Genomic DNA, 10,000 nt, shown 5'->3' with positions numbered 1-10,000 from the left:
CGTAAAAACTTAGTGCGCAAGCACTGCAGAGTTCAAGGTCAATCTCTGCCAAGCGGCTTCACTCTGCGTGCTTTAGCGTCGTTACTATAGCAACAGTCCGGATACTTATTGATCAGACCTCGTAGATAGATAGATATGTTTCTTTATTAGCCACACAGGGCTCAACATAGAGGGGACAAAATACAAATGTAGAGTTTTTCTTTTCGAGGGGGGCGAAAACAAAGCAGAAAAAAAAAAACAAAAGTGGGGACAACGATGAAAAAAAACATCGTAAAACGTTTGGGGTATTTACAAAAAATACGAAATAATACAGAAAATTCCCAATAAATGGGGAGGTTATCCATGGAAAGAAAAACCTACGAAAAGACCACGGTAACCTCGGTCCTTAGTGTCACAATTTGTTAAATAAAATTTCTTTTATTTATGCAAGAAACGTAAGTAACTCTCTGTTTACAAAATTTTAAACGTTTTATAGAATCATGGTCAAGGTGGCTTCGTCGGTCATACGTGCCATTCTTGCTACATGTATCCATCTTTTTTCGAAACGTTTGCTAGACAATACTTACCTCTCTACTCTCACTTTCTTTTTCAAGTGATACTTGAAAAAGTTGATGAGAGATTGACCAGAAAGGAAAGTGTTTGTCTCCGCCTGCCCTCTACTACTATATGTAACTTTTGGTTTGTTGCCAAACGGATGTATGGTGGGATTTTTTTGATTTCTTGTTCGTTTGTGTGGAACAAGATTTGTATGTTTTTTCACGTCCAATTGCTTTCTCCAACGTTTATTTTAAGTATGTTAATGTTGTCCATGTCGACACATATGGCCGATATCAACCATAGTGTGTCTATTGTTGGAGGTGCGTGCTTTATTGTTACCTTTGTTACCTTTTGGCCAAGGTAACTGGGTAACATTGTTATTTCAGGTGTGTGAAGAGTTAGCGTTGAATATCTCTTCGCCAACTCTTCATTTCGAAAAATCACCTGTACCTGTGCAAATCTATAATAAGTAATATAAGATTTTTTTATCCCAAATTGGATTCAAGCATCTTTCGATCTTGTCTATACTGGCCTGTTCCGGCCTTCTACTTTTGGTGTTTATTATTTTATATATTATTGTTTTTCTACTTGTTTCCTCTAATATGTGTTGTGGTATGTTTAAGTATATTTCACCGCTTTCTTTGGTGATTAATTTTCTCATTTCTATTATTTCCTTTGTCGTGTAGGACACAACAGTTTCACTTTGCTTCAAAGCTTCAGCAAAGTTTTTGTTTTTGTTATTGTTGTTATTGTTGTTGCTGGTGCTGGCACTGGTATTGGTGGCAGATGTGGTATTTGTGACTGTGTCAGTGGTGTTGTGGCTTTTTCCTTCCTCTTTTTCGCTTGCTGCTGGTGAAGAGAGCAAAGGTTGAGTTGAAATGTTGCTGCTGCTGCTGTTGTTGTTGTTGTTGTTGTTGTCGTCGTTGTTGTTGGTGGTGTTGGTAATAATGGCGTCACCAGAATTGGTGTCGACGTCAGATTCTTTGGAGACATCGTCTATGTTCTGTTTTGTAACCTTGGTTACAGTTTTGTTTTTGTTGTTGGTGGTGGTGGTGGCGGTGTTAACACTTGAATTTGTGTGTGTGAATTCTGTTTTCTTTTTCTCCATTCTCTCGTTTAACTGTGAGGAAGGAAGACTAGGAAATTCTTTTTCGAACGAAACACTGCAAAATTCAGCGTTCGTTTCACGAAACTTTTCATGGCTAGAAGACGCCATCGTCACAAAATAAAAATGGCTAGAAAGCCGAAATTGATTTTTAAAAACCTGGAAATGTGCCACACCGGGCAGATTTCCGTTGCAAAAAACTTGCACCAGAGAGTCTATAAGTTGTTATACAACTTTCTATATAAAATAAACTTTACAAACTTTTTAAAACATAAAAAAGGCAAAACTTACGGAGCCGACACGTCTACCGTCCGTCCATAGAGATAGATAGATAGATAGATAGATAGATAGATAGATAGATAGATAGATAGATAGATAGATAGATAGATAGATAGATAGATAGATAGATAGATATTTGGATGTGTGCGTGTGTAAGAGAAAGTGAGTGTGTGTAATTGAGCTACGGGGTTACTACGTACAAAATTTCGACCGACTTTTTCCTGGTGACATCCCCCCTACTCCATCCTATGGTGGCATTTAGAATTATAGTAAGAACACAAAAGAATGGATCGTAAATGACAACCTGTCCGTTTGGGGGTTATTACACACACACACACACACACACAGATATACGCACACGCACACACACACACCCACATATGTGAACACAGATATGAGTATTAAAGGCGTGTATGTGTGTACGTATGCATTCATGTATTTTATATGTATGGATATGTGTATGCATGTGTATGTGCATGTACGTGTGCATATATGTGTATATGTATGTATTATGCATACATGTATATATCTATATATACACGCACGCACACATATACATAATGTATATATGCATATATGTATATAACTATATACACATACATATATACCTATGTCTATATCACTCTAGATATGTACCTAAATGTGTGTGTGTGTGTGTGTGTGTGCGTCAGAATGTGTGTATGTGTACGTATGTATGTATGTATGGATTGTACGTAGATCAGAGTTGATTACGCGTGTATATAATATAGTAGTTGGATTGGTGGTTAAGTGAGTTAGTGGGTGTGTATGCCGTGGTGGTTTGTGTCGTCCATCTTGACATTCTGACTGACATCTCAGGAAGGAAAAATGGTAAGTGCAAAGCGTACTCGCTACCCCCCCCCACACACACACACAGATGTATGTATGTATTTATACATATATGATATATAATATATATACATATTTATGCATGAATATGTATATATATATATATATATATATATATATATATATATATATATATATATATTGCGTACGCATATGTATATATATATATATATATTTATGTATGTATATATGCACATAAATACATATATATTTGAATGTGTGTGTGGGGGATGGGGGGTGTCGACACAAACTCATACATCCACATACATACAAATCACGCTCACTCATATACATACACCAACATGTACACAAATACGCAAGCGCTCCCAGCCATAGAAGCGGACTAACAACGTGGGAGGTTGTTTTTAATGCTATTGTTGTTGCTGTTGTTGTTGCTGTGTTGTTTTTTGTGGTGGTGGTGGTGGTGGTGGTGGTGCTGCTGCTGCTGCTACTGGTGCTGCAGGTGCTGGTGGTGGCGGCGGCGGCGATGAGTATAAGTGGGGAGTTGGATTTAACGACTGTGAAGTCTCAATTCGGTAAAAAGAAAGACCACTGTGGATTTAATCTGATGTATCTACTAGTTGCTATGGCTGTTGTTTCGTGGCTTCCGTTTTGATCAAGCTTTGACTATCCAGGTCTTACCAGCTCAACGTCAGGATTCTCCAGTATTCCTTCTCCTCAATGCTTCTCAAACACTTTTAACTTAATGGGAGCAGGCACGGTCGCGTGCTTAAGAAACTCGCGTTTCAATAACGTAGTTTCAAATGCAGTCCCATTGAGCGATACTTTGAGCAAGAATCTTCTATTATAACTCCGGACTAACTAATGTCTTGAGTGTGAATTTCTTAGCCGGAAACTGTGTGGAAGCCCGACACAGATAGATAGATAGATAGATAACTTTCTTTTATTAGCCACACAGGGCTGCACACAGAGGGGACAAATACAACTGTAGAGCTTTTCTTTAAGAAAAAAAAAAAAATCCGATCAAAAGGGATCGGTAGGGGCAAAAAAGTGGGGGGGTATCGTATATCACAGAAAATGTCAATTGTGTAAAATGGGGTAACATCAGGTTTATCCATGGAGAGAAAAGCCTACGGAAAAGACCATGGTAACCTCAGCAGGGAATAGACACATGAGAGCGAAGTGCTCTCTCTCTTTTTTTTTTAATTTTTTTTTTTTTTTCGATTTATAGGATCATGCTCAAAGAGGTATCGTCACTCGCACGCACCATCTTTACTACATTTACCCACCTTTTAATGAAACTTTCACGAGACAAAAACTGTCTCTCTATTCTCACCTTCCTTTTCAAGTGATACTTGAAAAAGTTGATGAGCGATTGGCCAGAGAGGTAAATTTTCGTCTCTAATCCTTTCGCTCGGGTCCACCACACACATTCTTTCACCATGGCCACCAGTATGATGAACACTGTCTTGCTTTCCCTGTTGAGGGACGGTGGTGAAGCAATTTGCACAATAGACTCGGCTGACAGGCGGACTCGTCCCACACGTGACAGCAGCCGTTCGGCATAAGCCCACAGGTCGGAAATCTTTGGACACTGCACGAGTGCGTGCAGAACGGTTTCGTCGCTCTGACCGCATCTCGGGCATGTCGGTTCGGTGTGTCTCGAACCGTGTCTGTAAAGCTTATCCCGAACGGGTAATGCTTCTCGATAGCACTGCCAGGCCAGGGATCTCTGGTGGTTGTCCATAGGTCCCGGCCCGAAAGTTGTCCTGAACAGGCGGGTCAGGTGTTCCTCGTCGACGCCGAGATTCTGCCCGAGATCGTCGTCGCACCTCCCCTCCACTAATCCTCTATAGAACGCTTTTGTGGAATCAACGTTGCACAAGATTGGTCCTGGACGGCAGAGTTGCTTGAGAGCAACGCGACACTCGCGGTGCCATTCGCCGAGCCTAGGTCTCTGTTTAATCCACGACTGCAGTTCGGCTAAGGAGACGAGCTGCGGGAAAGCGCGCCGCACAAACGGCAACCACACCTGTTCACCGTCGTCTAGGAAGCGCCGGAGATGTCGCAGTCTCAGCGCATGTCTGTGCATTATCAACCACGGCATACCCAGCCCTCCATTTAGCGGCTGTTGACAGCAAATGGATCGCCTAACCATCGGAACGCTTCCCTTCCACAAGAAGCGGAAGAGTATGCGTTCCAGTTTGGTGATGGTAGGGTCGGGACAAGGCACGACAGTCAGACGGTATTCGAGGACGGATGCAATGTACGCGTTCGCCACCTCCGCCCGACCTTTTAGGGATAGCTTCCTCTCGGCCCATTGCCGGGTGAGAGTGACCACCCTAGTCGTTATTTCGCCCCTGTTCTTCTCCATTTGGAGGTCCGGACCGAACCAGACTCCGAGCAATTTAACCGGCCCGTCGGTCCAGCGTCCCACAGTGGAGACGCTGTTAGACGGCATGGGCTTGCTTCTCCAGGTGTCGAGCCGCAAGCCCACTGACTTATCCCGGTTAATTTTTGCTCCCGTTACCGCTTCGTATTCTTTTAGTCTCTCGCCGACCAGCTGGATTTGCTTTTGGCTCGACACTATGACGGTGACGTCGTCCGCGTATTCAGACACGCTCGTCCCACATCCCAGCTCTCGTGGGATGCCCCTCAGCGTCGCCAGCTTCCGCAGTAGAGGCTCAAGAATCAATACATACCGAGAGAGGGCATCCTTGACGAACCGAACGCATGATGCCGAAAGGTCTGGATAGATGACCGTTTACGCGAACTACCGGGCGGATGCCGCTGTATAAGGCAGCGATCCAACCGCGGAAGACGGGACCGAAACCAGCCGCTATGAGGACGGCTTCCAAGTAGTGATGGTCTACCCTATCGAAAGCTTTTGATTGATCCAAATTGATCAGCGCCCCACCCATGCCAGTTTCCTTAACTACCCTGTCCATGAGATAGATAGATAGATAGACAGACAGACAGACAGACAGACAGACAGACAGACAGACAGACAGATAGATAGATAGATAGATAGATAGATAGATATCTTTTTATTATAGCCACACAGGGCTAAATACAGAAAATGGACAAATTACAAAGTAGAGCTTTTCTTAGGGGGGGGTGATAATTTGGATCAAAAGGGATCGCGGGAAGAAAAAAATAAAACGTGGGGGGGGGGGATCAATAGGGATCGTGTATCACAGTCGATGTAAAAAACGGGGAACAGATTAGGTTTATCCGTGGAGAGAAAAGCCTACGGAAAAGACCACGGTCACCTCAGGCTTTTTTTTTTAAAGGTACATGAAAGTAAGTACCTTCTCTCTTTTTGTCTCTTTTTGTTACAAGTCTATGCTTAAAATGGTGTCGTCTTTCATTCTTACCATTCTTGCCACATTTACCCATTTTTTATTGAAACTTTCATTCGACAACACCTTCCTCTCTATCCTCATCCTCCTTTTCAAGTGGTACTTGAAAAAGTTGACGAGGGACTGACCAGAGAGGAAAGTGTTTGTTTGTAGACCTTTCAAACGCGTCCACCACACGCATTCTTTTGCCATAGATATCAGTGTTACAAAAACCGTTTTTCCTTCCCGTTTAAAGGAAGGTGGCGGAACAATATTCACGATAGACTCGGCTGATAAGTGGGCTCGTCCCACACGCGACAACAGCCGTTCGACGAAGGTCCACAGCTCTGAAATATCTGGACACTGCACGAGTGCGTGCAGAACGGTTTCGTCGCTCTGACCGCATCTCGGGCAGGTCGGTCAGGTGGTTTTCGAACCGTGTCTGTAGATCTTCTCTCGAACTGGTAGTGCGTCTCGATAGCATTGCCAAGCCAGGGATCTCTGGAAATTATCCATAGGCCCCGGCCCGAACGTCGTCTTGAAAAGGCGGGTTAGGAATTTCTCGTCGACACCCAGGTTTACCCCGAGAGTGTCGTCAGACCTCCCCTCCACTAGTCCTAACAAATGACGCAGACAAGTGTATTATCGACAGAAAAGGGTAAAGATGATCTAGAAAATACGGGACGGTGGAAGATTTGCTGTAGTAGGCCGCGAGTTTGGTGTCAATAAATCTATCATTTGTTCCATTTACGAAATGTGTCGAGATGATTCATTTATCACTGATTTATTTATCAATGCATTTTTTAATACCAAATCCCGTGATAAACGAGGATTGATGTATTACATTTAAAAGCATTTTAAATCATCTCCGACATTTTTTAAAACGGAGACAGAGACTAAAAAGCAGTAGAGTATAGCTAGAAGCAGGGTAAAAGGGATGGTCCAAACCCGAGTGACGCTTTTATAGGGACGGTACCTTTTGAATTTGGTGTATAGTGAGGGTAGAAAAGGTGAGGAAGGAAGGGAGAAGAAGAAGAAGAAGAAGAAGAAGTTTATAGCTCCGAGTAAACATTCCTTGCACTATTTGTTTGGATTGTCTCCGTTCTCGGTTCAAATCTTAACGTGATTAACTTTGTATTTCCTCTGTTTAGAGATGTTAAAAGACAAAAACAACAAAAAAAAACATTTACAAAGTTCCAGTTTAGAGTGGTGAGTTGGAAGGACTGCGAGAAAATTGGCCGAGATGCCCTGCGGTATATTTATAACTTATCGGCACATAAGTCAGAATCAGACGTTTTTATTGTTTGAAAATACTTTTATTCCTACAACACCTGTTGTTACGATCCAGCGAGGAAGTTTTCTGTTAGATTGTTTTTTTTTTTCGTAAAACGTCCTGCTAGAAACAGCAGCCAAATCTTCCACGAATTACCTCCTGCTTTCGTGGAAAAAGAGGATTGCATCGGACACTGCTATCCTAAATATTAGAAGGGTCGAGGGAAGGACGGGACAGCCGTAGCTAGAATAGGTTTGATAATAGGACCACTTAGTCAGAGGTGACCAGAGATTAAACACTACAAGAAGCTCTTCTTCCAACAGGATACAAGCTTCAGAAACATTACCCTTCCTCTACATATACGTGTGTGTATACATACATACATACATACATACATACATACATACATACATACATACATACATACATACGTATGCATGGATATGTCAGCAGAAAGATCCAGGATGAGAGTAACATTGATAGTCAAAGCAGTCTATCGTAGTACAACAACCTAATCACTAACTCACCTTTAAGAGTATGTATTAGCAATCCAGGAACAGGAGATAGCAACCAAATTCTTGATGCACAAAAGGGACAGAAAGGCAGGGAAAACACCATACTGTGATAACCGATGCAGACTTTGTGAAGTTAACACCGAAGATATCACCTACATCATAAGCAACTGACCAAAAATGTCATCGCGTTATGATGTAGCCAAGACTCTTTACAATGAGATCCGTCGGAAGGGTAATCCTGAGGCCAAAAATATAAGCACCCAAAAGATAAGCACCAAAAAGTTAAGGTAGAGGCCATAGCCACTCATAATATGAAAGAGTACTGGCAGAATGTCACAGTGTAACTTCAATTAGTTACGAACATAATATACCAGACATAGTGATTTGGGGACTCAGAAGAGAAACTATGTTCAGTAGAGGAAATCAGCGGATGTCAATATAAAGTGAAGATCAGAGGAGAAGAAAGCACCTACTGTGAACTATCAAGAAAGATTTATACCTGTATTCATTGGGGCACTAGGATATATACCAAAGTGCCTAAGCACCAATCTTTTCAAAATCAGAAAGGAGAAAGCTAATTAGATGATTACAAATGTAAGCCATCAATGGAATTGCCAAAATTTGTAAAACTTTCGAAAGTTTAGCATTTAAGTATATATACGCACGTCTTCACATGCAACTAAAATTCTTTAGATCCGGACATCAACTTCCTCAGAGACAATGATATTGACAGGTTCTGTCTAAGAACCGTTATAGATACAGGTTTGAAATCAATGCAGTTTTCGAATGCCATTATAGCATCTCTGAGACTGCTCCTACTAAACAACAGCAGCATAAGTAAATATATAAACCTGATTCCGAAAAGTGAAGAGAACAACGTCCAGCGAGTCGGCAGTGAGCTCCTCAAGAAATACTTTCTTGTGACCTTCCATACAACCCCAAAACAGCAGGAATAAAATACCTGAAAGAGGACATGAATGTGAAACGCTCAGCATATCAAAAACAGAAAGACTATGCATGGGTGTGTTTCCTTGACGAACTTGAAGATGACACTAATATCCACATGAAGTGCAGGCTTTCTTGAATTCGCTATCGCTATATCACGTTTCGGAGGTTATGAAGACCAGGAGATTGCTACAAAGTACCTAATGAACCAAAGAGTCAGTGAAACCCCTGGAGTCCCAAGATGCAGTCGAAAATGTATTTCTGGAAGACACCATACATGTGACCAGCAACTGCCCAAAAATGTCATCAAGGTACTACCTCCAACTTCTCATTTGACACGAAGCTGTTGCGAAAACAATGTACATCGCCAGCAGAGAAATGTACTGTTCTTGTGATAAATATACAGAATCCTCTGTTATTGAATGCATACATAAACATCAACACAAGGAATATTGGTGGAGCATTCCAATCAAAACTCCTACCAAATGCAAACAAAACAGGTTGGATACAATTGTTTGGGATATACAAGAAAAAATATGTACCGTTAGCTGCCCTGTTGATGTGAATATCTGTTAGAGAATCAAAGAGAAAGAGAATAACCACGGACAGCTGCTTCGTAACCTTCAGTTTCTATACCCGTGCATTTGGTTATGTTAGTAAATGCCTAAATAACAATCCAAAAAGGTTGAGGTTAAACAAATGAACCAAGTAACGCGCTCATTGCGAATACAATCTGTCAGCAGAAGAGTTAAAATATGCAGGACTTATTCAAGTACAAAATGTGACATCGTGTTAGTTATCTATATTCCAACTATGGAGATTTGCGTCTTTGTTAGAAAACAGCCCTACTTGCAAGAAAAATTCATATAATTAAAAACAGAAAGGAACACACATACATACATACATACATGTTGGAAACCTGGCTCCCTCCTCAGTGGAAGATTTATAATTATTAAAAAATAGAAGATACATACATACATACATACATATGCTGAGATCTGGTTCAAATGCAAGTGACAATGTGAACTCTACTGAAAGCATCAATAGTCCAAAGACATTATTACGCCCGCCGTACAAAAATGTATTACAAATGCAGTGGAGAGAGAGTTGATTGAATTGATTCTACCTCTACTGACCCTTCCTCCCTGCTAAAACTGGTCATTATGCTTTGTGAGTT

General features: G+C 41.5%; 1 protein-coding gene across 1 annotated transcript in view; it reads right to left on the bottom strand.

Annotated features, from left to right (window-relative positions):
* LOC106880534 (lysosomal alpha-mannosidase) overlaps positions 1-10,000 on the bottom strand; it is a 173,035-nt gene that overhangs the window by 152,307 nt on the left and 10,728 nt on the right. The gene's annotated exons all lie outside the window — the stretch shown is intronic.

This window comes from Octopus bimaculoides, chromosome 7, assembly GCF_046866305.1.
Source record: "Octopus bimaculoides isolate indiv1 chromosome 7, ASM4686630v1, whole genome shotgun sequence".
NCBI lineage: Eukaryota > Metazoa > Mollusca > Cephalopoda > Octopoda > Octopodidae > Octopus > Octopus bimaculoides.
Note: the sequence above shows the minus strand (reverse complement) of the source record. Positions and strands in the feature narration are given on the sequence as shown.